Raw genomic sequence first — 24,825 nt, 5'->3', positions numbered from 1 at the left:
GTCCTCCCACAGAGTCCAAGAATCCCCCACCCTGGGGGAGTGGAAATGGCTCTGTGCAGCACAACCTTGTCACCCACTCTCAGGATGACAGCTCTTGTTATCTCTCCGATGCCACCCGTCATGAGATGGTGCAGCCCTCAGTGTGCTCTCTGTCCGTTCTCCCTATCACATTGTACATCAATATCTGGAAGTAAATGGTCACAGATGTCTAGAATACAAGCCAACTCAGCTCACAGAACACTCCCTGTAGACTTTAAGAACTTGGCAAGCACTAAACACTATTTTACTGGAACCAACACCTTAGAAATCAATCAGCAACTAACCTGCAAGTAATTTCCCTTTTAAATAACATTGGAGATGATCCTTCCTGCTGCTGAATGTGTGTTCAGCTGTGCAAGGTTAATAGAGGCTGTGAGATAGAATGCTGAGCTCCAATTCAAAGCAGATGGGTATCAAATCATCATTGCACAAGGATTAACATCACAATGTGCCAGCTCTGCATACTTCTGGTGGATGAGAAAAACATCAATACCCTTCCCAATATGATAACTAGATGCCTTGTTGGGAGAATACACAGTCCCACATTAAAAAGGTCTCATTGGAATCGACTCAGCCTCACTAAATCAGAAATACAGGCAAAATGCAGCTAAATATTCCAACCAGTATTTGGTTAGAAATAAGGAATAGCTGTGGAACTACTAAACTGTTGTGTGCATACTAAATACTACATAGTGGGATGGGGTTAAAGGATAAATGTGCACTTTTTCTGCAGATTCCTAACAAGGAATTTAGTGCAATGGAATTGGCAGACTTCAATTACTCTGAAATAGGCAAGGCAAAGGATAGTGCAAGGGCCAAAGTAGGTTCAAGAACAGCTACTTCCCTTCATCCATGCAGTTCTTGGACCAACTGGCAAAACCCTCATCACTACAGTTTAGCAACACTATGACCACTTTGCACTAAAATGGATGTTGCTATTTTTGTTCTACTTGTGCTTTCTTGTAAAAATTGTGTATAATTTACATGTAACTTATGTTTTTCTTGTGAATGCTGCTTATCTGATGCTGTGTGCCTGTGATGCTGCTGCAAGTAAGTTTTTCACTGCACCTGTGCACACATGGATTTGTGCAGATGACAACAAACTCGACTTGACTTGAATACATTCCCGAAATACATGCAAGAAAACTTCCATGATCAGTGTGTTTCCAGCCTCACAAAGATGAAGCTGTGTTAGAATTAATATTTTTGAATGAAGGTCAGAAAGTGAAATAAATTTCAGTGGGACAGTGTTTAGGAAACAGTGATCACTATATCATCAATCTTAGAATTGTTGTAGCGAAGGACAAGGAAAAATCAAACATGAAAATAGCCAGTGGAGCAGGGCTAATTTCAGAGGTGTAAAAGGAGATTTAGCCGCAGTGGACTGGAATTAGACAATGCAAGTAAAAGAGCGATTAAGGTTCCCACAGAGAGGAAATGAGCAAGGAAGGACTCAAATGAAGAAGTCTCTGGACGACAAAGGATGTAGCAGTGAAAATGAAGGAGGAATAGGATAAGAATCAGCCTCTCCATTCACGAGAGAAATCAGCAAAACACATAAAAAGAACACGAGAATGGCAGATGTTATAAAAGGAAAGCACAGTGCCACAGAAACTTCCAAACAAGGACTGCTTACAAACAAAAGGGGTAAAACTAGTTGGATAGAGACAAAAGAGCAGGTGACGGGGCCGCACGGACACCTCTTCCGAGGAGTTGACATGGATCCAATGGGTCAAATGGTCCCCTTCTTCACTGTGTCTTTCCATGATTGACTGCACCATTCACACCATCTCTCTGGACACTAGGACTTGGGTCAATATCAGAAAAGTAGTTGGATCCCCAGAAAAAGAAAACACATTCCTGAAGACACATCCAGAGTTCAGGCTGTCTGATGAACGCTTCGATGTTGGCTGTGGCTGCACCGCCTTCTCCCATCTGTCTTCTGCCTTGGTTCTGGCTCCACCCATTTCCCTGACCCACTCCTTTGTATGTAACACTGCCACCGGACTGCACACTCACGATGTGTCAGTTCACACAGGATTATTAACAAATGACAACAAAAATACAACAAAATGGTTGCTGACCTGATCATGCAGATTATATGATCTCGATGCTCCCTGATGTGTAGTTCCTGCATTTTATTCGAGTCCTCCAAGCCAATTTTCTCCAATTCATGATTTGACAACTGAGCTGAATCAAAACAGAAAATTAACAATTCTGTTTATCCAATGTGCATATTATCTAAATATTCTGATTATTATTAAAATGCATGAATTATGTTGTTTTATATCATTGTTACTATGTCAAAGTGGAGTTTATTGTCAGATGCACAAGCCCATGTGTGCACAGGTGCAGTGAAAAACTTATTTGCAGCAGCATCACAGGTACAGAGCATCAGATAAGCAGCATTCACAAGAAAAACATAAACATAAATTGTACAAGAAAGAACACAACCAGAACAAGATAAACAATGTCCATTTTAGTGCAAAGTGATCAAAGTGGAATTGGTATTGGTTTATTATTGTCACTTGAAACGAGGTACAGTGAAAAACTTGTCTTGCATACCATCAATTCATTACACAGTGCATTGAGGTAGTACAGGGTAAAACAATAACAGAATACAGAGTAAAGTGTAACAGTTACAGAGAAAGTGCAGTGCAGGTGGACAATAAGGTGCAAGGTCATAATGAGGTAGATTATGAGGTCAAGAGTCCATCCTATCATACTAAGGAATGGTTCAATTGCCTTACAACAGTGATCCTAGTGTTGCTAAACTGTAGTGATTAGGATTTTGCCAGTTGGCTCAAGAACTGAATGGTTGAAGGGAAGTAGCTGTTCTTGAACCTGGTGGTGTGGGACTTCAGGCTTCTGTACCTCCTGCCCGATGGGAGCTGTGAGAAGATGGCATGGCCCGGATGGTGGGGATCTTTGATGACGGATGTTGCCTTCTTGAGGCAGCGCCTCCTGTAGATACTCCCGATGGTGGGGAGGGACGTGCCCGTGATGTATTGGGAAGAGTCCACTACTCTCTGCGGCTTCTTGCGTTCCTGTGCATTTGAATTGCCGTACCAGACCATGATGCAATTGGTCAGGATACTTTCAACAGTGCATCTGTAGAAGTTTGTCGGAGTGTTCAGTGACAAGCCGAACCTCCTTAACCTTCTAAGAAAGTAAAGACACTGACGCGCTTTCCTTGTGATGCATCTATGTGCTGGGCCCAAGACAGGCCATCTGATATGTTAACACCCAGGAATTTAAAGCTGCCGACTCTCTCCACCACTGATTCCCCAATGTAGACTGGCACATGTTCACCCTCCTTCCCTTTCCTGAAGTCAACAATCAGCTCCTTCGTTTTGCTGATGTTGAGCGAGAGGTTGTTGCAGCACCGCTCACCCAGGTGAGCTTCACCAAATGACACACTCTCCCACACACCTCTCCGCTTGGCCCTTACTGAAGCCCCACAGCCTCACCTCTTGCATCAGTCACACACCGTAACGGGCAATGCAGAAACCCAATCAGATGACCGAAGGTGACATCGTTCACCATGTTACCCTGCCCACCTGATGTAAACGCACAAACTAACCTAATGAAGCACCTGTGTTTTGCACGTCTGGCACTCCCTCCTCCAACCTCTCAGCAATTCCTGATGTGAGGATCAAATGAACATTAAGATCTTTAATCATAAACTGCAGGTACTTAAGAAGAATTGGCTCTCTGTGGCACACTGCTACCTGCCACCCTCACAAATAGAACAATATTAACTTAATGCTACAGAATATTAAACGGTCCTGAAATTAAAAAAAGCTATCATCTCCTTTCAGCAGCTGGGTAGGTAAATGTACCACACACACACCGGATTAAAGTTGCCAGCACTGAGTTAGCCGATTTCAGTTGGGGCAGCATCAAGGACCTCAGTGAGCTATCTGGGGCAGGGTTGGAAATCAGGAATCCTACCCTGATGTTATCTAAATATGTCAACACATGGAGCCAGGTTTGGCTGTAATGCTTTTGAGGTGACTGGATGACCTCTGAAAATGGAGGGCTGTGTGGACGAAGGGTAAGATAGATCTTAGAGCAGGATAAAATGTTGATACAACATTGTGGGCCGAAGGGCCTGTACTGTGCCGCAATTCTCTATGTATTATGATTTCAGCTGGCTTCATGAATATGTGCTACCTTTGGGGAATCCTTGCCCAACAGCTGAGCAGTTGAAGAAATTGTGGCCATGTTGTTCACAACTCTCCATCCATTAATAGATTAAAAATAAAGCAACTCTTCGATTTCCCACAGGTAGCACACACCATGCTTCAGAGGGTCGTGGGTAAAATCAGGCTCAAGATTTAAACAAGGCTGCGTAGGTCTTGTGCTCAAAGCCTTTTGCAATAAAGTCAACGTATTTTTTTTATTCATTCAAGGGAGGTGGACTTTACAGGCTGAGCCAGCATTTAATTGCCCGTCCCTAGTTGCCCTTGAGAAGGTGGTGGTGAGCTGCCATCTTTAACCACTGCAGTCCTTGAGGTGTGGGTGTCCCCACAGTGCTGTTAGGGAGGCAGTTCCAGGACTTTGACCCAGCAATGGTGAAGGAACGGCGATATATTTCCAAGTCAGGACAGTGTGTGGTTTGGAGGGCAACTTCTAGGGGGTGGTGTTCCCCGTGCTGTCACTACCCTTGTCCTTCTAGCTGGTAGAGGTGGTGGGTTTGGAAGGTGCTGTCAGAGGAGTCTTGGTGAGTTGCTGCAGTGCGTCCTGTAGATGGTCCACACTGCTGCCGCTGTGTGTCAGTGGTGGGGTGAGTGAGTGGGTGTGGATGGGGGTGTCAATCAAGTGGGCTGATCTGTCCTGAAAGGTGTCAAGTTTCTTGAGTGTTGTTGAAGCTGCACTCATCCAGGCAAGAGAAGAATATTCCATCACACTCCTGGCCTGGGCCTAGTGGACGGTGGACAGGCTTTTGGGAATTAGGAGGTGTGTTTCTAGCCTCTGACCTGCTCTTGGAGCCACACTGTGTGATTGGCTATTTCTGGTCAATGGCGAGCCCCAGGATTTTCTCTTGTCGGTTGACAGTATTGGTATTGGTTTATTATTGTCACTTGTACCAAGGTACAGTGAAAAGCTTGTCTTACAAACCGATCATACAGGTCAATTCATTACACAGTGCAGCTACATTGAGTTAGTACAGAGTGCATTGATGTAGTACAGGTAAAAACAATAACAGTACAGAGTAAAGTGTCACAGCTACAGACAAAGTGCAGTGCAATAAGGTGCAAGGTCACAACACACTTGATAGAGGTGTACAAGATGACAAGAGGCATAGATCGAGTGGACAGTCAGAGACTTTTTCCCATGGTGACAATGGCTAACACGAGGGGGCATAATTTTAAGGTGATTGGAGAAAGGTACAGGGGGGATATCAGAGGTAAGTTTTATTTTTACAGAGTGTGGTGGGTGCGTGGAACACACTGCCAGGGGTGCTGGTAGAGGCAGATACATTAAAGACGTTTAAGAGACTCTTCGGCACATGAATGACAGAGAAATGGAGGGTTATGTGGGAGGGAAGGGTTAGATAGATCTTAGAGCAGGATAAAATGTCGGCACAACATCGTGGCCCAAAGGGCCTGTACTGTGCTGTAATGTTCTATGGCTACCATCATTGCCCGGTACTGGTGTGGCGCAAATGTTACTCGCCACCGATCATCCCCAGCCTGGATACTGTCCAGGTCCCGCTGCATTTGGATGTGGACCGCTTCATTATCTGAGGAGTCGCAAATGGTGCTGAACACTGTGCAATCATCAGTGAACATCCCCACTCCTGACCTCAGGACTGAAGGAAGGTCATTGATGAAGCGGCTGGAAATGGTTGGGCCGAAGACACCACCCTGAGGAACCTCTGCAGAGATGTGCTGTGGCTGAGGGGATGGACCTCCAACCACCACATCACCTTCCTTTGTGCTGGGTCTGATTCCAACCAGCAGAGGGATCCCCCCCCGATTCCCACCAACTCCAGTTTATCCAGGGCTCCTTGATGCCGTACTCGATCAAATGCCGCCTTGACACCAAGGACAGTTACTCTCACCACCTCAGGAGTTCAGCTCGTTTGTGCACGTTTGGGCCACGGTTGTGAGGAGGTCAGGAGCTGAGTGACTTTGGCAGCACCCAAACTGAGCTCGTGTGAGCAGGTTGTTGCTCAGCAAGTGCCACTTGTCAGCATTATCAATCGTTCCTTCCGTCACTTTGCTGATGAGCAAGGGTAATCTAATGAGGCGGTAATTGGCCAGGTTGGATTTGTCCTGCTTCTTGTGAACAGGACATCCCTGGGCAATGTTCACACTGTCGGGTAGATGCTGTGCTGGGACAGCTTGGCCAAGGACAGGGCAAGTTCTGGAGCACAAGTCTCAGGTCAGTGCTTCACATTTTGCAGCAAGCTTGGCATTGAGAAGGGACCTTCCATTTCCCAGTGTACTTAGAAACAACATTGGAAATAGTAGGAGTAGGCCACTCAGTCCCTTGTGCTAGCTTCACCATCATCACGACTGAGCCACTTTCCAGGACTGATCCCAAATCCCTTAATGCCCTTAATATCTAAAATCAATCTGCCATGAACATACTTTGTGAAAGAGACTCCACGTCCTTCACAGAATACCAGAGATTCACTTCCAGCTGGGTGAAGAAATTCCTTCACATCTCTGTCCTGAAAGGCCAACTTCTTGTTTTGAGACTATGACCTTAATTCTAGACGTTCAACACAGTGGATCTGCCCTCTTAACCCCTGTAGAAATTCAGTGCATTTTAATGAGATGAAAATAAAACAGATCTTATGGTCATGTTAGTACGTTACAGTGTGCAAAAAGATGCAATTCACTGTATGTTTTGATGTACATGTGACTAATGAAGATATCTTAGCTTACCTAACTGCTCCACAATTGACGGCACTGCCTTTCGCCGCCAATGTTCTAAATTCTATGTCCCTCCCTAAACAGCTTCAACGCTCTAAGATTGTCCACAAGGCTGCCAATGGTCTAATTCTCTTTCCTTCATTCAGATCCCCCTTAATACTTACCTTGTTGACCAAGCATTTCATCATCTGCTCTGATATCTCCCTCCATGGCTCAGTCATATGTTTGATAACCAACAGTTTTTGAGATGAGGAAGTTGTTATACATGAATGCTAGTTCTTTATTTTATACAGGGAAGGAGGAAAGGAAGTTGAAGACAAAATAGAACTGTGAAATATCTCGATGTGTGAGGGTGAAGAGAGGTATCCAATGATATCACTAAAAATTATATCAATTATGATAATTGCATTACAGATTTAAGTGACAATTAGTCATGAACTACTGCAATGCATTACTGACAGTTCCTCATGAATCACTTCAATGCATTACTGACAGTTCCTCACGAATCACTGCAATGCATTACTGACAGTTCCTCACGAATCACTGCAATGCATTACTGACAGTTCCTCATGAATTACTTCAATGCATTACTGACAGTTCCTCATGAATTACTTCAATGCATTACTGACAGTTCCTCATGAATTACTTCAATGCATTACTGACAGTTCCTCATGAATTACTTCAATGTTATTACCAACAATTACTCAAATTCAATTATATAGCTGACGACTACTCACAAATGGCACATCTGGCCCTGACCTCTACCTGGAATAGGCAGCCATCATCTCCCCATGCCCCTACTTGGTCTGGATCTCCCAGCCATGAAAGCTGTGAGGGTAATGTAATCGTTTTTTTTTAAATATCTCTCACATTCAGTGACTTTTAAAACTACTAAAATTGAAGCAATTTTTTTTTCCATTTACTACATTAAAAAAATGTTAACTAAAACACGTGGAAATAAAGCGAAAATTTAAAAGGAACCTACTTTCCTCTTTGCCAACTGGTTTGCAGTCCTACAGTCCTCATTAATGACAACGGGTAATCACTGATGCAGGATGCAAAAGCTCATTTCCCAATGTTAGCGCTGGGCAATCTCAGCAAGACTGGCTTCACGAGAAGTCCAGTGGTGGAAGACCCAACGGTACACCCAGAACTTTGCACTCGAGATGAAAGGCAAACTTACTGCCACTTAAACGGCTAAACATCAATCAGAACCGCCAGCGCTGGCTAATGAGATGCAGCCCAATACATCACTGACTCACTCAAATTACTGTAATAATATTATCAGTCATTATAAATTGTTTCAGTACATCACTGATCGTTACTCATTATTATAATGAAATAATTTACAATTTTTTGACTTCAATATCACTGACAGCTGCTCACAAGTTATTTTGATACTCTAATCAATATATAATATTCAAATTATTTCAATGATATTGCACGAAATCACTGACAATTATTCAATGAAATCACAGATTATCAGTTCCAAATTACTTCAGTGATAAAACCGACAATACTGACAAATTACTAACAATTACTTACAAATTTTTTTCATCATGGAGAAAGTCTGGGGAGAGCAGAGGAAATTGGCTGTTATTTCAAAAGTGTTTTTCCATCCGTGATCTTCATCCTGGTTATTTCCTCGTGGATCCTAATCCCCCTCTCCAGCTATTTCAATGCAAGGCTAATATGGAATTTTCATTCAATGAAAGTACTGTGTATGAGAGGGGCTTTGGGGATCACAATGCCATACAGAAGGTTGATCACAGTGTTACTGGTAAATGTCCACAAATTGAAGCTATGGTTTCCCTAACTCAAAAGCACAACCTGGACTCTGGGGGAAAGGAGAGAATAATGAATGCTATTGGTCCAGTAACACAGAAAGAACAATTGAGACATATTTGAGCATTTAAGAACAAAGTACGTGAGCACAAGGTAGAAAGGAATTGAAGGTTATGTTTACAGATTTAGATGAAACCGGGGTGGGAGGAGACGTGTAGAACTGAACCATCGGTGTAGAACTGAACCATCGATGCAGACCAGTCAGCTGAAAGCACTGTGCTGTGTATTCAGTCTAATTCCATTATTACAACAGCCTCCACTCCCAATTCTGCCCCCTAACCTCACAACATAACTTTCTGCTCCTTTCATCCACACGTAGCCAATAACCCAATGCATGTTTTAAAGCCAATTCCTTTCCCCACCTAACTAGGAGTCCAGAGTTAAATGTCCGCTAGAACTCCTTGTCTATCACTCCGCTGGCTGCGGCACAAACCCTGCTCCAGCTTTGACCACTCTGAAAGCACGTTTACACAAACCGAGTTAAGTTTGGATTTTGAGCCTGTCCTCTGCATGTCGACTGTTTGAATCCAATTTCCCCATCACAAAAACCAGCCTCCCCTCCATGAACTCTCTCTGTATCTCTCGCTGCCTTGGTGAAGCAGCCAGCATAATCAAAGGCCCCACCCACCCGGGTCATTCTCTCTTCTCCCTCCTCCCATCAGGCAGAAGATACAGGAGCCTGAGGGCATGTACTCCAGGCTCAAGGACAGCTTCTATCCCAAGATGATAAGACTATTGAACGGTTCCCTTATACAATGATATGGACTCTTGACCTCACGACCTACCTTGTTATGACCTTACACCTTATTGTCTACCTGCACTGCCCTTCCCTGTAGCTGTGACACTTTACTCTGTATTCTGTTATTGTTTTACCCTGTACTACCTCAATGCACTGTGTAATGAATTGACCTGTACGACCGGTATGCAAGACAAGTTTTTCACTGTACCTCAGTACAAGTGACAATAATAAACCAAGACCAATACCCTTCCAATGGCAGTATCCCAAATTCCCCAAAGATGAAATTCTGCCCTATGATAAGGAGGGGCTGGCTCAGCGATGCAAAGGTTGAAAGCTGAGAAATCAAACCTGTTTGGCCAGATCTGCGTTAAGCACGCGTCAGTGTGAAAGGCTTTAGTTGATGACCTCTCGTCAATAATCTCAAGCTCACCATTTCTCGATGACTGATCACTTCCCAGAGGCCACAAGCTCTGCAACCTAACTAGCTTGATGACTTACTTCTTCCCTAGATGTCAATGACTCTCTGGGTGAAATTACACAGTTCAAACCTTAACCTTCGAAGGTTATGGTGGGCTGAAGGGCCTGTCTTGTGCTGTATGGTTCTATGGTACTAGCATTCTAATACAGAAAAACACAGATACATGAAATTCAGCAACAGGAGTAGTAGACCACTCAGCCTCTCGGGTCTGCTCTGCCATTTAATAAGATCACAACTCCGCATTCCCATCTCCTGCAGTAATCTTACACCACCTCACTTATCCATCTCTGCCTTAAGAATATCGAAGACTCTGCTTCCACTCCCATTTCAGGTGGAGAATTACAAGGACTCACAACCCTCTGAGAGAAAACGTCCACGTCTTAAATGGTTGACTCCTTATTTTTAAACAGTGACCCTTGTTCTAGGTCTTCCCAAAAGAGTAAATATCTTCTGCACCTCCACCCTGTCAAAACGTCTCACAGTTTTATATGCTTTAATCAAGTTCCCTCTTTCCTCCAAACTTGAGTATGGTCCAACCTTTCCTTATCACATAACCTACCTGTTCCTGGCGTTGGTCTAATAAATCATCTCTGAAGTGATTCCAAAGCACTTAGATAAGCTGGCCAACGTATACACACTACTCCAGATGAGGTCTCACCAATTCCCTACATAATTGAAACATTACTTCTTTTCTTGTACTCAATAAATAACCAGGTAGTTTTCCTAATTACTTGCTATACCTGCTTACTAGCCTTTTGCAACACATGCATCACAACACCCAAATCCATCTGCATCTCGGAGATCTGCACGCTCTCACCATTTAAATATAAGCTTTTCTACTTTTCCTGCCAAAGTGGACACATCCTCATTTTCCCAGATAATGCACCACTTGTCAGTTCTTTGCCTACTTACTTTTCCTATCTATATCCCCTTGTCACGTCCTTGTGTCCTCTTCACAACTTACTTTCCTTTCTAGCTTTGTGTCATTGGCAAACTTAGCAACCTTACCCTTGGTGTCTTCACCCAAGTCAATTATATAAATTGTACGTTGAGGCCCCAGCACTGCTGCCTCCAGAACACAATTAGTAATATCTTAATTCCTTTATCCTGTTAGCCAACCAGTCTTCTATCCACATCAACATGTTACCTCCTGGATCGGGAGATTTGACATAGAGCAATTTAAGTTCTTTCTGCTAAATAATATGTTCTTTGCTTTCTCTCAACCTCTCCTCTCTCTTTGATTTCCTATATTTACCAACATGATATGAGAAAGAATGAAACCAAAAGATCTAAATCAACAAAGTACCATGCGAAATGAGAAGCAGAAATTAAAAAATGCTAAAATTAAATGAAAGGAAAGAGAACTACACCAGAGAAAGTGAATCAACATTTTGAAACTCCTGAAAGATACAGTGATCACAAAACTGTTTGCCAAAGACTGCACAGCTTCTCCATGAAGGCAGAATCTTTGCATATACAATGTAAAAGCAGAGCTTGATGCAGAAGAGTTATGCAAGTGTTTTATTTAAGTTAACAGATTAAATACAAATGTGGTGTGCATTAGGTCCTTTGAAACTAAATCTCCAAATAAACCATAGCAGGGGATTTTCAGGTTTTTTAAGCAGTCATTCTTACAACTTCCTCTACTCATTTCCTGCTTATGTCACATTCACTGACGATGACTGGAGGTAACTTCCTTATTCCCACCCTACTTTTTGTATATTACTCATTCCAGTCTCCACGCTGCGCTAATTAGTCAACGGAGCAATTGGTTAAGTGACCCGTTAAAGAGGCTTTCTTACCGAAGGTACCGTCGGGGAGTATCTCTCTGTACAACCAGGTAACCTTCTCGGATGGACAAATGCCTTCTTTTGGTTTTCTACTGTTTCAACGCTCATTCCAGACATCCATCTTCAATGACCGGTTGTCCATTAGAGATGTATCATGCCCTCTCCCACCTCCACACCACCACCCCTGTTTTGAGCACGTGGGGCACGTCTTGAATTGCTAAGTTGGGGAATTGCTACACCTTTCATCATCAGCAGCTCATTGATATATAATCTTTAAAGAAAAATATACACCATAAACAAATGTTGCTCTCTTGTTCCAACTGCTCCAAACTATTCAGTGAAACTGAACAGTTTCATTAGATTCTCTCAGCATTAATCAACTCATTTACTCTCTTATGTCAATGTATAAAAGTAGATCTGTTTACTGGCAATTTTAATGCATCAAAATGGTGAAATTGTAAAGATGTGTTCACAATGGCCTACAATGCAGCTGAGAGATATGCAGATCAGTTCACTTATTGCAATAAATGAATAAGAATGCTGATGTAAAGGGGAAATCTCAGATGTACTCTTGTTTTGTGCCTGTAGGTGATGCACCTGTAGAATGACCACTTTGGTGTTTCATGACCTAGTCTACTGAAATCACAAAATTAACAACATAAAAACAAGTTTTATGTATATGCAAATATATTACATGAAATAGCATCTGGTACAAGTCTAGAACATAGAACAGTATAGCACAGAACAGGCCCTTCAGCCCACAGTGTTGTGCCGACATAGCTAATCCCTCCTACCTACAGAATACCCATATCCCTCCATTTTCCTCTCATTCATGTGCCCATCCAAGCCCCCCTTAGAAGCCCCTGATGAATTTGCCTCCACCGCCCTATCAGGCAACACATTCCAGGCATCCACCACTCTCTCAGTAAAAAATGTACCCCTCGTGCCTGTTCTGAACCTACCCCCCCTCACCTTAAACACATGCCCTTTCAGGGATAACTATAGTTTATTACCTTGTTGCACCAATGTACAAAGTGACAGGATAGATCCTCCAGTGGTTGTCTTCTGAACCATATTTTACACGAGTATGACAACTCCCAACTTTAAAAAGGAACTCAAGATCTTTTTGTAAGTGGAGACACAAGGAAGACTGCAGATACTGGAAATCTGGGAGCAACACACAAAACAGCGATCTTTTTCACTATGTTATCCTACTTGCATCTGCTGTTTATACAAAAAAGAACATTGTGTGTGACTTTCTGGCCTGACTCCCTTGTAATCATAAAGAAGTAACAAGCTTCATTTCATCAAGATGTCCTGAAACTTCGTGGCTAATGAATTATTTTTGAATTGCAGTTACTGTTCTCATGGGACAATCAATGTGCACCAAGTCCCATGAACAGAAGAAGATTGAAATGCATGAACTGTCAGTTCCTCAGAAGGGGAAAAATCCTTCACAGCCAATTAAGTACTTTCTCAAAGGCTGTCATTCCCATGACATGGAAAACATGACAGCCAATTGTACAAAGGCAGCAAAGGTATAAATAATCAGATATTCTGTTTTAGTTTTCACATTCACAAGATGTGGATATTGACGGCAAGGCCAGAATATATTGTCCACCCCTGATAGGTCCCAAGTGTTTTACTTTGCCATTGTAGAGGCAGTTAATTCAACCACATTAAAGGATCTAGAATCACATATAAGCCAGAACTGATAAGGTAACAAATTTCCTTCCCTCAAGGACATTTGTGATGTCGATGGGTTTTAATGGCAATTCAGTATTTTCATTGGCACTATTTCTGATAATAGATTTCCATCAGTTTAACTTCATCAGGTACTATAAGATATCTTTATTAGTCACACGTACATCAAAACACACAGTGAAATGCATCTTTGCATAGTGTTCTGAGGGCAGCCCGCAAGTGTCACCACGCTTCCGGCGCCAACATAGCACGCCCACAACTTCCTAACCCGAACGTCTTTGGAATGTGGGAGGAAACCGGAGCACCCGGAGGAAATCCATGCAAAGATGGGGAGAACATACAAACTCCTTATAGACAGTGGCCAGAATTGAACCCGGGTTGCTGGCGCTGTAAAGTGTTATGTTAACCGCTACACTACCGTGCCTGCCCAAACTCATAGAACATAGAACATAACAGCACAGTACAGGCCCTTCAGCCCACGACATAGTGCCGACATTTTATCCTGCTCTAAAATCTATCTAACGCTTCCCTCCCACATAGCCCTCCATTTCTCTATCATTCATGTGTCTAAGAGTCTCTTAAACGTCCCTAATGTATCTGCCCCACAACCTCTGCCGGCAGTGCGTTCCACACACCCACCACTCTCTGTGTAAAAAAAACTTAGGTCAATAGCCCAAGCCTCTTGATCATCATCCAGTAGCTGAACTGCTTGGCTACCATCCCCTCATGACTGAGGAACCCTAACGGCCAGGTTACTAACAGGATTTCATTACCCTTCCTCCGGCGGGTACTGTATATTGTCTCAGCAAAGAGATATCACCTCCAGCAAGATAGCATTCCCATGGTTCTGCATCAGCCTAGCTCATGTGTTCAACCCATAAACATTTACAGTTCCCACAGCAATTGTGTTTTTGACAGATGGCCAAGAACGTGGTTAATTTATTTAATACAGGGAATTATAAGGGATAAAACATACTCAAAAATAAATACAAATATATCTATTTAACACAAGCTTTTCTTTACAAATAAATAATGAAATTCTTAACAGGCCACAGACAAATGTTCTGACTATGTCTATGGTTGTCCCTTTTCCCGAGAGAGTTGAGTTGAAAAACTACACCAAGAAAACTGGCTTTTAAATCAGGGTAGGGCTGGAAGAGCTGCCCGCATCTACTGTCCAGGCCAAGGATCTCCTGCCTAGTCTACCGCCTATGTCATTTGCATCCTCAAAATGGTGAAATAGCAATTTCTTAATACTGCCGTAATTCTCGTGGAAAGGCAGCTGGGAGCAACATGAATTCTAGTGAAATCTGCTTCTTCTCTATTGACTCTGGCTCCTTGAGTTAGTCTTGCGCAGTAAATCAGAAGGTCATCTCTAGGCCATCTGTGCTGGACTGTCTGAGGGGCCAGCTTTCGGACAGGATGTTAAACCAGGGCCCTGATTGAAGATTGCTTTCCTTCTTTTGCCTTTTGTATTTTTGTCCACCAAATGTAATTGCAGGAAGTAAAATTCAGAAGATGGAAATTCCTGTCCTTTGGTGTTGGAGGAGAATCAAAGGCAATTCTGACACAGGTTCATTTTAATTGACCCAAAATGTCGACAATTCCTTCCCCCTCCACAGATGCTGCTTGACCCGTTGAGATCCTCCAGCAGTTTATATTATGCTCTAGATTTCAGCAACTGGAGTCTCCTGTGTGTCCTTATTTCAATTAATGGTGGACTACTTGTAGCCGTCCTTACAGAAATGACTTGGTCTCCAGATTTACAGACAGCTCCTTGCACGTAGGGTGGATCTGTCTTCACCCAACACTTCTTCAGTGAGGAAGTAGTGGAGTTAACCAGACTCAAACAGACAAGACTTCAAACACGATCAATGACAGGGCAAATCTGCAGTTGATTATGATGGTGACTAGCTAAACCTTCTCAGGGAGATGCAACTAGTCACGATCATTCTTGTTAAATGGGTCATTCAGTATCACACTGATGCACACTGCAGGTGGCAGAGTGTGCAGAGCAAATGAATCCTTTCATCATTTACTTATGGAGAGCTGCCAGTCCCGAGATGCTAGAGAGAGCATTGTACATTCTTCAACAAGGCTGGTTTCCTCAAAGCACAAGGCAGGAACGTTATGAAGCTGCAGAGAGTAGTGGACTTTGCCCAATACATCACGGGCACATCCCTCCCCACCATCGGTAGTATCTACAGGAGGCGCTGCCTCAAGAAGGCAACATCCATCATCAAAGATCCCCATCATCCGAGCCATGCCATCTACTCGCAGGCAGGCACGGTAGTGTAGTGGTTAGCATAACTCTATTACAGCGCCTGCAGCCCGGGTTCAATTCCGGCTGCTGTCTGTAAGGAGTTTGTACGTTCTCCTCGTGACTGCGTGGGTTTCCTCCGGGTGCTCCGGTTTCCTCCCACATTCCAAAGATGAACAGGTTAGGAAGCTGTGGGCATGCTATGTTGGCGCCGGAAGCGTGGCGACACTTGCGGGCTGCCCCCAGAACACTCTACGCAAAGGATGCATTTCACTGTGTGTTTCGATATACGTGTGACTGATAAAGATATCTTATCTAACCATCAGGCAGGAGGAACAGAAGCCTGAAGTCCCGCAGCACCAGGTTCAAGAACAGCTACTTCCCTTCAACCATTCTCACTTAGCACTAAAATGGACTTTGTTATTTTTTGTTCTAATTGTGTTTTTTTACCTGTAAAAATTGTGTACAATGTATATTTATGTTTTTCTTGTGAATGCTGCTTATCTGATGCTATGTGCCTGTGATGCTGCTGCAAGTAAGTTTTTCATTGCACCTGTGCACACATGAACTTGTGCACGTGACAACAAACTCGACTTTGACTTTGATTAACAATAGGGCACAAATGGCCATTACCACTGGACCTCATGACTAGAAAGAGTTCTATTGAAGTTTGTGACCACAACATTAGATGCACCGATGGTAGGAGACACGGCACTTCATTTCATTGCTATTATTTCCTGGAGGAAGTAGATCAGAGGGAAGGCACTTTAGAAACCTATACTTCCTTCAATGCAAGGACAAGATCTATGAGGCAAGAACAAAAAGGGAACGAAGATCAGGTCCTGGATTTCCCTCAGTGCCTCACCGCCTGCATTGCCCATTCTCCTGACCTTACCTTGTGTGGACCTGGAACTCTGATCTCACTGACACCCTGAGGGGTGACACAATGAGGAGGTGCCATGGATGAGGCAGACAAGTCCTACCCCAGGATTGCCCAGCAGAGTTGTTGCTAATAATTAAAAATTAAGAAATTACCAAAGATCTGAAGTAATAAAATATAAACCAAAAATTAAAATCGTGAAATTAAATTGCTGTGAGAAATGCAATGTTCCTTTGTCTCTTTCTTTCCCACAGCCATAAAATGTTGAATCCAATGCAGTGGGCATCAGACCCTGCCCAGTACCCCAGAGCAGACTCCCAGCACAGAGCAGTGGGCTCCAGAGCAGACTCCCAGCACAGAGCAGTGGGCTCCACACCCTGCCTGGTACCCCAGAGCAAACTCCCAGCACAGAACAGTGAGCTCCAGAGCAGACTCCCAGCACAGAGCAGTGGGCTCCGCACCCTGCCTGGTACCCCAGAGCAGGCTCCCAGCACACCTGGGGAGCTTCAGCAACCTCCTGCCCTAATGCGCATGAGGATTTCAATCGCCGTGTACAGCCAGCAGTTACACTGAGACATGCGGGTGAAACCTTGTAGAACTGCTGGCGACACCCAGCTAATCCAGGCCCCCACAGCCTGGTGAAGTTGGTGTTGTTCTGGTAAAACAGAAGGTGTGGATAATCTGGCTCTGCCCGATCAGGGGTTTGAAGATCATTCACCAGACTGGTGTTACAATGAACATCCAGCCAAACCTTGGCAAAGCAGGACGTGGAGTCTGAGCCAGAAATATATCGTCTGAGCAATCAACAGGTTGTTCACAGCAGAAAGCTTCAGTTTGAAGCCTGCCCCTTCCAAACCACAAACAACCCCGAAAAAACAGCCCCAACTTTTATCACAATGGAAACCAGTTTGTTAATTTTCTACATTATTCTGCTTCATGACAAGTGAATGGTCTGGAGAACATTTGAAATAAACGGCAATAAATTTATTTCTCCAAAAGGTAATTGTGCACATATGTGGAGGTATTTACTTTAATTTGGCTTCCCTACCATTTCTCCACATCCTTTTATATTTTTCCAGTTGAAAAAGGTATCCAATTCTATTTTCAAAAATATCATTACTTTTTTCCATTCATTGTCTGGGATCTTGGCATCACTGACAAGACCAGCATTTATTGCCCATCCTTAAATACCCTGGAGAAGACTAAGGTGAACTGCCTTCCTGAAGTGCTCTAGTCCTTCTGGTGATGGAGCTCCCCATAGTGTTGTTGACAATGGAGTGCCTGGAACAATGAACCCAACAACAGGGAAGAACCAGCAAATATTTCCAAGTCAGCAGAAGTATGTGACTTGGAGAGGAAAATGCAGATGCTGGCCTTCCTATGTAAATGGTACACAAATTATGCACCTATGTAGGAAAGGAATGCTTAGGGTGTCGGAGAGTGTACCAGTCCAGCAAATATCCATAGCTGCAACTTCTGTCCTACTACCATTCCAATGGTCGTGGTTGGGGGAAATCCACAATGGCTCATGTTCCTGATCACCGTCACCAGAAAGTGTGAACGTGTAGTGATTTTTATTGTGCAACTTGGCTGTAACATTATCACTGCCACCAGTGGTAAACTGACCTAGGAACACACACACTTATGAAGAATGACCAACTGTAAACAAGCCACACTCTGAGATCATGATAGATGAGAAACTAGCACATCTGAACAAGGCAGATGAAGCAGTGGCCCTTCATTATGAATTTATGTTTCATACAAACCTCATACTTTCTCAGACCCTGCTTCCTTCTTCTCTGAGAACAGGGACCTCTCTCATTCTCTGCCCCACCACTTGTATCATTTAGTCTCTCTTGGTCTCATTCACTGAGTTCTTCCCATCCCTCCTCCCCTTTCTCTGCAATTCCTGTTTGAATTCCACCTTTTCTCATCCCTGATGAAACGTCTTCAACCTGAAACTTTAACCCTGTTTCTCTCTCCACAGATACTGCCCGGCCTGCTAAGTGCTTCCAGCATTTTCTGTTCTAATTTCTCAACTTTTGGCAGGAAATATTTATTTCTACATCTTGCTACATTTTATGAGGGGGAGTTTCCTACTACATTCTTCGCTTCCCTTTTCTTATTCCGTATCTTTACCAAACATGGATTTCTTTCACTTGAAAGACCATTGCTTACATAATGGAAACTAGTGCACCACAGGCTGTTTTTAAGATACCAGCAACTACAGAAGTAGTTAATTACACAATTACTCCTACATCCACACTTGGCTGAAGCCTCTGGTAAAATACCCTCCTCCTGCAGCTTTGTTGGAATCTTTATAGATCCATGAGGTGCAATTCAAACTAATATTTCTGTATTGATGGCTGACAAACTTCAAGCTGAGCGTGAGACAAGGGTCCTTTCTCCTTCCTGCTTCTTCATCACTGATGCTCAAGCCTGGCATTCAAAACAAAAATGGACAAAAATGTTGAGCTGATTGTGTAAACTGCAAATTGCCCCAGGACTATTGATAATCTCGTGACTGTGGCTGGCATAGTCTTCATACCTTGCACAATATCCAAATCATCCATGAAAGTGACAACAAGGATCCCAGCTGGTATCCTGGAGCTATACCACCCACCACAGGCTTCCAACCACCTGCTGTCACCTAGTACCAAGCCAATCTTGGATTCAATCTGCCAACTTGCCTTGGACCCCAGGGGCTCCAACCTTTTGCGATAGTCCTCCATGTGGGAGTTTGTCAAAGACCATCTTGAAGTCATGAAGTATACATCAGTTAATCAAATTAGCTGGACAGTATCACCCACCAACAAAGCCATGCTGACTATCCTTGATTAACCCTACTGCCCCATCCAAGCTGGTCCCACTTGCCAGCATTTGGCCCATAACCTTCTAACCCTTTCCTATTCACGCACCTGTCCAACTGTTAAAAGTTGTTATTGTACCTGCCTCAACCACTTCCTCTGGCAGCTGATTCCACATAAGATACCACCCTTTGTGTAAAAAAAAAGTTGCCCCTCAAGTTCCTCTTAAATCTCTCCCCTCTCACCTTAAGCCTGTGCCCTCTAGTTCTTGATTCCCCAACCCTGGGAAAAAGGCCAGGTGCATTCACCCTATCGATGCCCCACATGATTTTATACACCTCTATAAGATCACCTCTCAGACTCATACGGTTTAAGGAATAAAGTCCTAGCCTGTCCAACCTCTCCCGATAACTCAGTCCCTCAAGTTCTGGCAGCATCCTCGTAAATCTCGTCTGCACTTTTTCCAGTTTAATAACATCTTTCCTACAGCAGGGTGAACAAAACTGAACACAATACTCCAAGTGCAGCCTCACCAGCATCCTCTATAACCACACCATGACTTTTAAATTATTAAATTTTATTTACAGCGTGGTTACAGGCCCTTCTGGCCCAACGAGTCCGCGCCGCCCATTTTAAACCCAAATTAAGCTACCCGTACGTCTTTGCAATGTGGGAAGAAACCGGAGCACCCGGAGGAAACCCACGCAGACACGGGAGAACGTACAAACTCCTTACAGACAGCGACGGGAATCAAACCCCGATTGCTGGCGCTGTAATAGCGTCGCGCTAACTGTTACGCTACCGTGCCACCCTACCCTACCCTACCGTGCTTCCTTACTTCTACACTCAATGCCCTGACTTATGAAGGCCAACGTCCCAAAAGCCTTTTTCACCACCCTGGGGATTGATTTGAATCCATTCTCCTTCAAATCAATCACCAGCAAACCAGCAAGACATCACTTTAATTGGCACAGGTGAAGGGGATGAGGGGCTTTTCTTTCTAAAGTGCATTGGGCTCTCTATGAGAGTTGAACATGTGGTGATAAGATAAGATTTCTTTATTAGACACATGTACATCGAAACACCCAGTGAAATGCATCTTTTGTGTCGAGTGTTCTGGGGGCAGCCCGCAAGTGTCGCCACGCTTCCAGCGCCAACATAGCACGCCCACAACTTCCTAACCCGTACATCTTTGGAATGTGGGAGGAAACTGGAGCACCCGGAGGAAACCCACGCAGACACGGGGAGAACGTAAAAACTCCTTACAGACAGCGGCGGGAATATCAAGTCCCAATGTGAGCTGAGAAGATGGGGTGCTGTTCCTCAAGCTTACACTGGGCCTTGTTTCAACAGGGCAGGAGGCCACTGAGTGGGAGAGGTCAGAGTGGAGGTGGGATGGAGACTTAAAGTTACAGACAACTGGAAGCTCAGGCTCACCCCTACAGATGGAATAGAAGTGCTCCACGAAGAGGTCACTCACTCTGTATTTGATTCCTCCAGTGCAGAGTATTGAACACAATGCACTGGGCAGAAGAGGTGCAAGTGAATTTCTGGAAGGCTTGTTTGGGTCCACGAATGGGGGTTGGGGGGGAGTGGGGTGGGAAGGGAGAGGACCAAGGTAAAATTGCAAGTTGCATCTCCTGCGGATGTGTTGTGAAGAGGGCACCGCAGAAATCTTCTATCTAACGAGGTTAGAGTATGTTCGCATACACAAGTACACAGAGAACAGTATATGGACACAATACAAATACAACATCAACCTTCTGACCAATCTCCTTGTTCTGATCCCTGTGAATACGAGGAACACAGCCCAGACCGTCACGTAAACCAGCCTCCCTTTCACGGACTCTGTCTACACTTCTCGCTGCCTCGGGAAAGCAGCCAACATAATCAAAGACCCCACCCACCCTGGACATTCTCCCTTCTCCCCCTCCCATCATGCAGAAGATATAAAAGCCTGAAAGCACATAGCACCAGGCTCAAGGACAGCTATTATCAGACTCTTGAATGGACCTCTCATACGCCAAAGATGAACACTTGATCTCCCAATCCAGCTCGTTGTGACTGCACTTCCTCGCCAGCTGCAACACTTTATTCTGCATTCTGTTTTTTTTTTCACTACCTTGATATATTAATGTATGAAATGTTCTGTACGGATGGCATGCAAACAAAAGCTTTTCACTGTGTCTCGGTACACGTGGCAATAATAAACCAATTACCAATACCTTGCTGCCAAGTCCTAATTCACGCAATCTCATTCATCCATCATCCACGTTTGCAGGTCTACACTGGCTCCCAGTTAAGCAATAAAATGATTCTCCCTCCTACATCTCTGACCTCCTGGAGATGGCCTAAAACCTCCAGGATATCCATGCCCTTCTACTTTGGTCACCTCCAAAACCTGATTGCTCTACTCCTGGCCGCCACTTATCAACATGCTCCAAAGCTCTAGCATTCTCTAAAGTTCTCTTTCTGTTGTTAAGTCTCTCTTTGACGAAGCCTTTAGTCATCAGCCTAATACATTTTTGGATGAATCAACTTTCCTATGATAATTTGTACTGAGCTACTTAACCAGAAGCTTTGACAGTTATTACAACTTCTTCAACTTTATTATAATCACAGGAAAGCCAATGACACGATGGCTGCACTTGTAGAAAGACAGGACATAATACTGACAGTCTGGATAATTGAAAGGATTAATGGACATTCCCAGTTCAAGAAAATCCCGAAAGCAAGGGTTTAAATATCCAAGGATCACCAGATGAAAGCTGGTGCCAATTTAAAACAAGACCTGCCTTCAATTGTAGAATCACAGATGGCTAAAACACCTTGAACTGCTCTAACAGATTAAGGTTAAATAAACTGCCATCAATTAATGGAGTTTTGTGTCTGACAATCTTTGATGACCCTTCAGTTATTCGTTGAGTGTACTGTACACAGTGAGGTACCGCAATCGTATTGTGATTGATGTGTTTTGGGCAACAATTGGTAATTTCAATGGTCCAAAGCAACTGCTGAAATACTTTAACAATTCTGTTTCTGACACAATCCATTTTCAAACCTTCTTTAGAATTTTGTATATACCGTGTCGAACTTACTTGACATAAAAATATACATGGTTTGGGTCTGATCAGTTTACTGCGAACAAAAACCTGAAGTCAGTATCAGATCATTCAAATGAGAATTGCTGAAGCTTAATTGATAATGATACAAACAACTGAGCATATCACTGGGAGAAGATTAGGATAAATGGGCCAGTGTAAACAAGTAAAATTGGACAATATAAATGAACAGCTGCAGAATGAGTTGCCTGTAATCCTACCACACATCTACTGTTGCTCTACTGTGAGGAATGGTACACACATAACTGATCTGCACCCATATTAATGTACATTACTGAAATTAAATCACATCCATTTATTTGCAGACAAATCTTTTTACTTGCACTTAAACAAGCGGAATACTTTTAAAGGAAAATCAGAAGATACTTTACCGAGGAGCATCGCAAAATGAATTCTCTGGATTGTAAGGGCTTTTGCAATTTTCTTTCACCCTGTCATCTAATTATTGAACTATTCACAGCCACAGGGAATGCATGGGAATCATGAAAAATCAATTTTGCATCTAATAAGTGTCTGATGATTCAATTTATTGAAGTATGACCTGAACCACAGTGGTAATTGCACATTCGTGCCTGTCCCCTTTCTGCTCAGGATTGTCATTTCTGAGCACAAGTATGATTTTAAAAGTGCAACACACTTACATCTTCCTTTTATTGCCATTGTAGAGCACAAATATGTCATAGAGTCACAGAGCAATACAGCACGGATACAGGCCCTTTGGCCCAACCAGTCCATGCTGACCACAGTGCCCACCCAGCTAGTCCCAATTTCCTATGTTCCATATCCCTGTAAGTCCTGCCCCTCCATGTACCTATCCAAGTGCTTCTTAAATGACACTATTGTACCTGCCTCACCCACTTCCTCTGGCAGCTCGTTCCATATACTCACCACCCTCTGCGTGAAAAAGTTGCCCCTCAGGTCCCTTTTAAATCTTTCCCCTCTCACCCTAAACCTGTGCCTCCTAGTTTTGGACTCCCCTACCCTGGGGAAAAGACTGTTACCGTCCACCTTATCTATGCCTCTCATAGTTCTAAACATTTCTGTAAGGTCAAAGTATATTTCAATGTGACAAACACTGAAGTTAATTCAGAACATCTTTTCCATCACTAAATTATCTGTGGATGGTCAGGAGCCAATATCCACACATGGGTATCAATGAACCTTAACTGAAGAGGAAATGGTGCAAATTCTGCTAGAATAGAAAAATACCAACAGAACGTTTAACTAATGAAATGGAGGTTGTGCCACTCAACATAACTCATGTATTTACTGGTGAACCAGGATACAGAGTCATCATATCTGACCAATGCTGACAGCTGTTGGCACCCAAGCAGCAAAGAGCACTGGTTCATATCAGGCACCCTGCTGGGCAAGTCCCTTGGTGAATGTTCCCTGCATTTGATACCAGGCAGGTGTGGCAGTCTCTACGAAAGTGATTAGTGAATGAATCAAGTGCATCTATTTAAATCTTTACTCATCCTGCTGCCGTATCTTTCACTCAGTACCACTGGCAGCAAAATATATTGTGTTTGAGGTGCCAGTGAGCAACTATCTACCAACATACAAGATAAGGGATTCAAATATCTTTGTGATTCCGTTGAGTCTACTGCTTTAATGGCATTGGGATTAGGATATTTCATCTATATAAAACGTCTGCAATAGGAAATGATTGGAACCTTTGCCTCAGATGTGGTTCTTATAGGTCCCTTGTACAATCTGACTTGTTCAGTATCTCCATGAGTAGCCTTCTTTTCACTCTCCTGAGAGAGGAGGATTCCTATTAAGGTGCCAGCAGAAGAAAATTCTTTGGACTAACTGGTATTTAAACTTAGAACCTAATTGACGTAATGGAGAGAAGAAAGACTGAAGCTGCTTTAGCAGGAAAACACATAACAATTCCTATCAAAAATTCATAAGTCCCATGACAGCCTTTATCAGCTTCCATACATTCTCAGCTATTCACTCACTGCAGATACATTACCCAGACACACTGCAACACACACACACTTTCCTCTCTTTTGCAGAAGGCAGCCAACACCAGCACCAGCAAGAGTAGATTCATTAGTGCGGTGGGAGTGTTAAGTAACATAGTGGAGAGGATACAGGTGACTACTGGAGCATGTGATCCAGTGCCAGTGACAAGACAGAGATCGTTGAACATGATGCCAAGCTCATTATCTACACCATCTTCACAATTTCCACACATCCCACAACGTCTTCTGATCTCGCAACTACCATCATGCAGGAGGTACAGAAGTCTGAAGTCCCACA

General features: G+C 43.5%; 1 long non-coding RNA gene across 1 annotated transcript in view; it reads right to left on the bottom strand.

Moving 5' to 3' along the window:
- Positions 1-24,825, bottom strand: part of LOC127570637 (uncharacterized) — a 61,962-nt gene that overhangs the window by 29,357 nt on the left and 7,780 nt on the right. Inside the window, exon 2 of the long non-coding RNA XR_007956374.1 lies at positions 2,124-2,229. This is a non-coding gene — a long non-coding RNA (uncharacterized LOC127570637). The remainder of the gene's footprint in view (positions 1-2,123; positions 2,230-24,825) is intronic.

Source organism: Pristis pectinata, chromosome 5 (genome assembly GCF_009764475.1).
Source record: "Pristis pectinata isolate sPriPec2 chromosome 5, sPriPec2.1.pri, whole genome shotgun sequence".
Lineage (NCBI taxonomy): Eukaryota > Metazoa > Chordata > Chondrichthyes > Rhinopristiformes > Pristidae > Pristis > Pristis pectinata.
The sequence above is the reverse complement of the archived record's forward strand: the minus strand, read 5'-3'. Positions and strand labels throughout refer to the sequence as shown.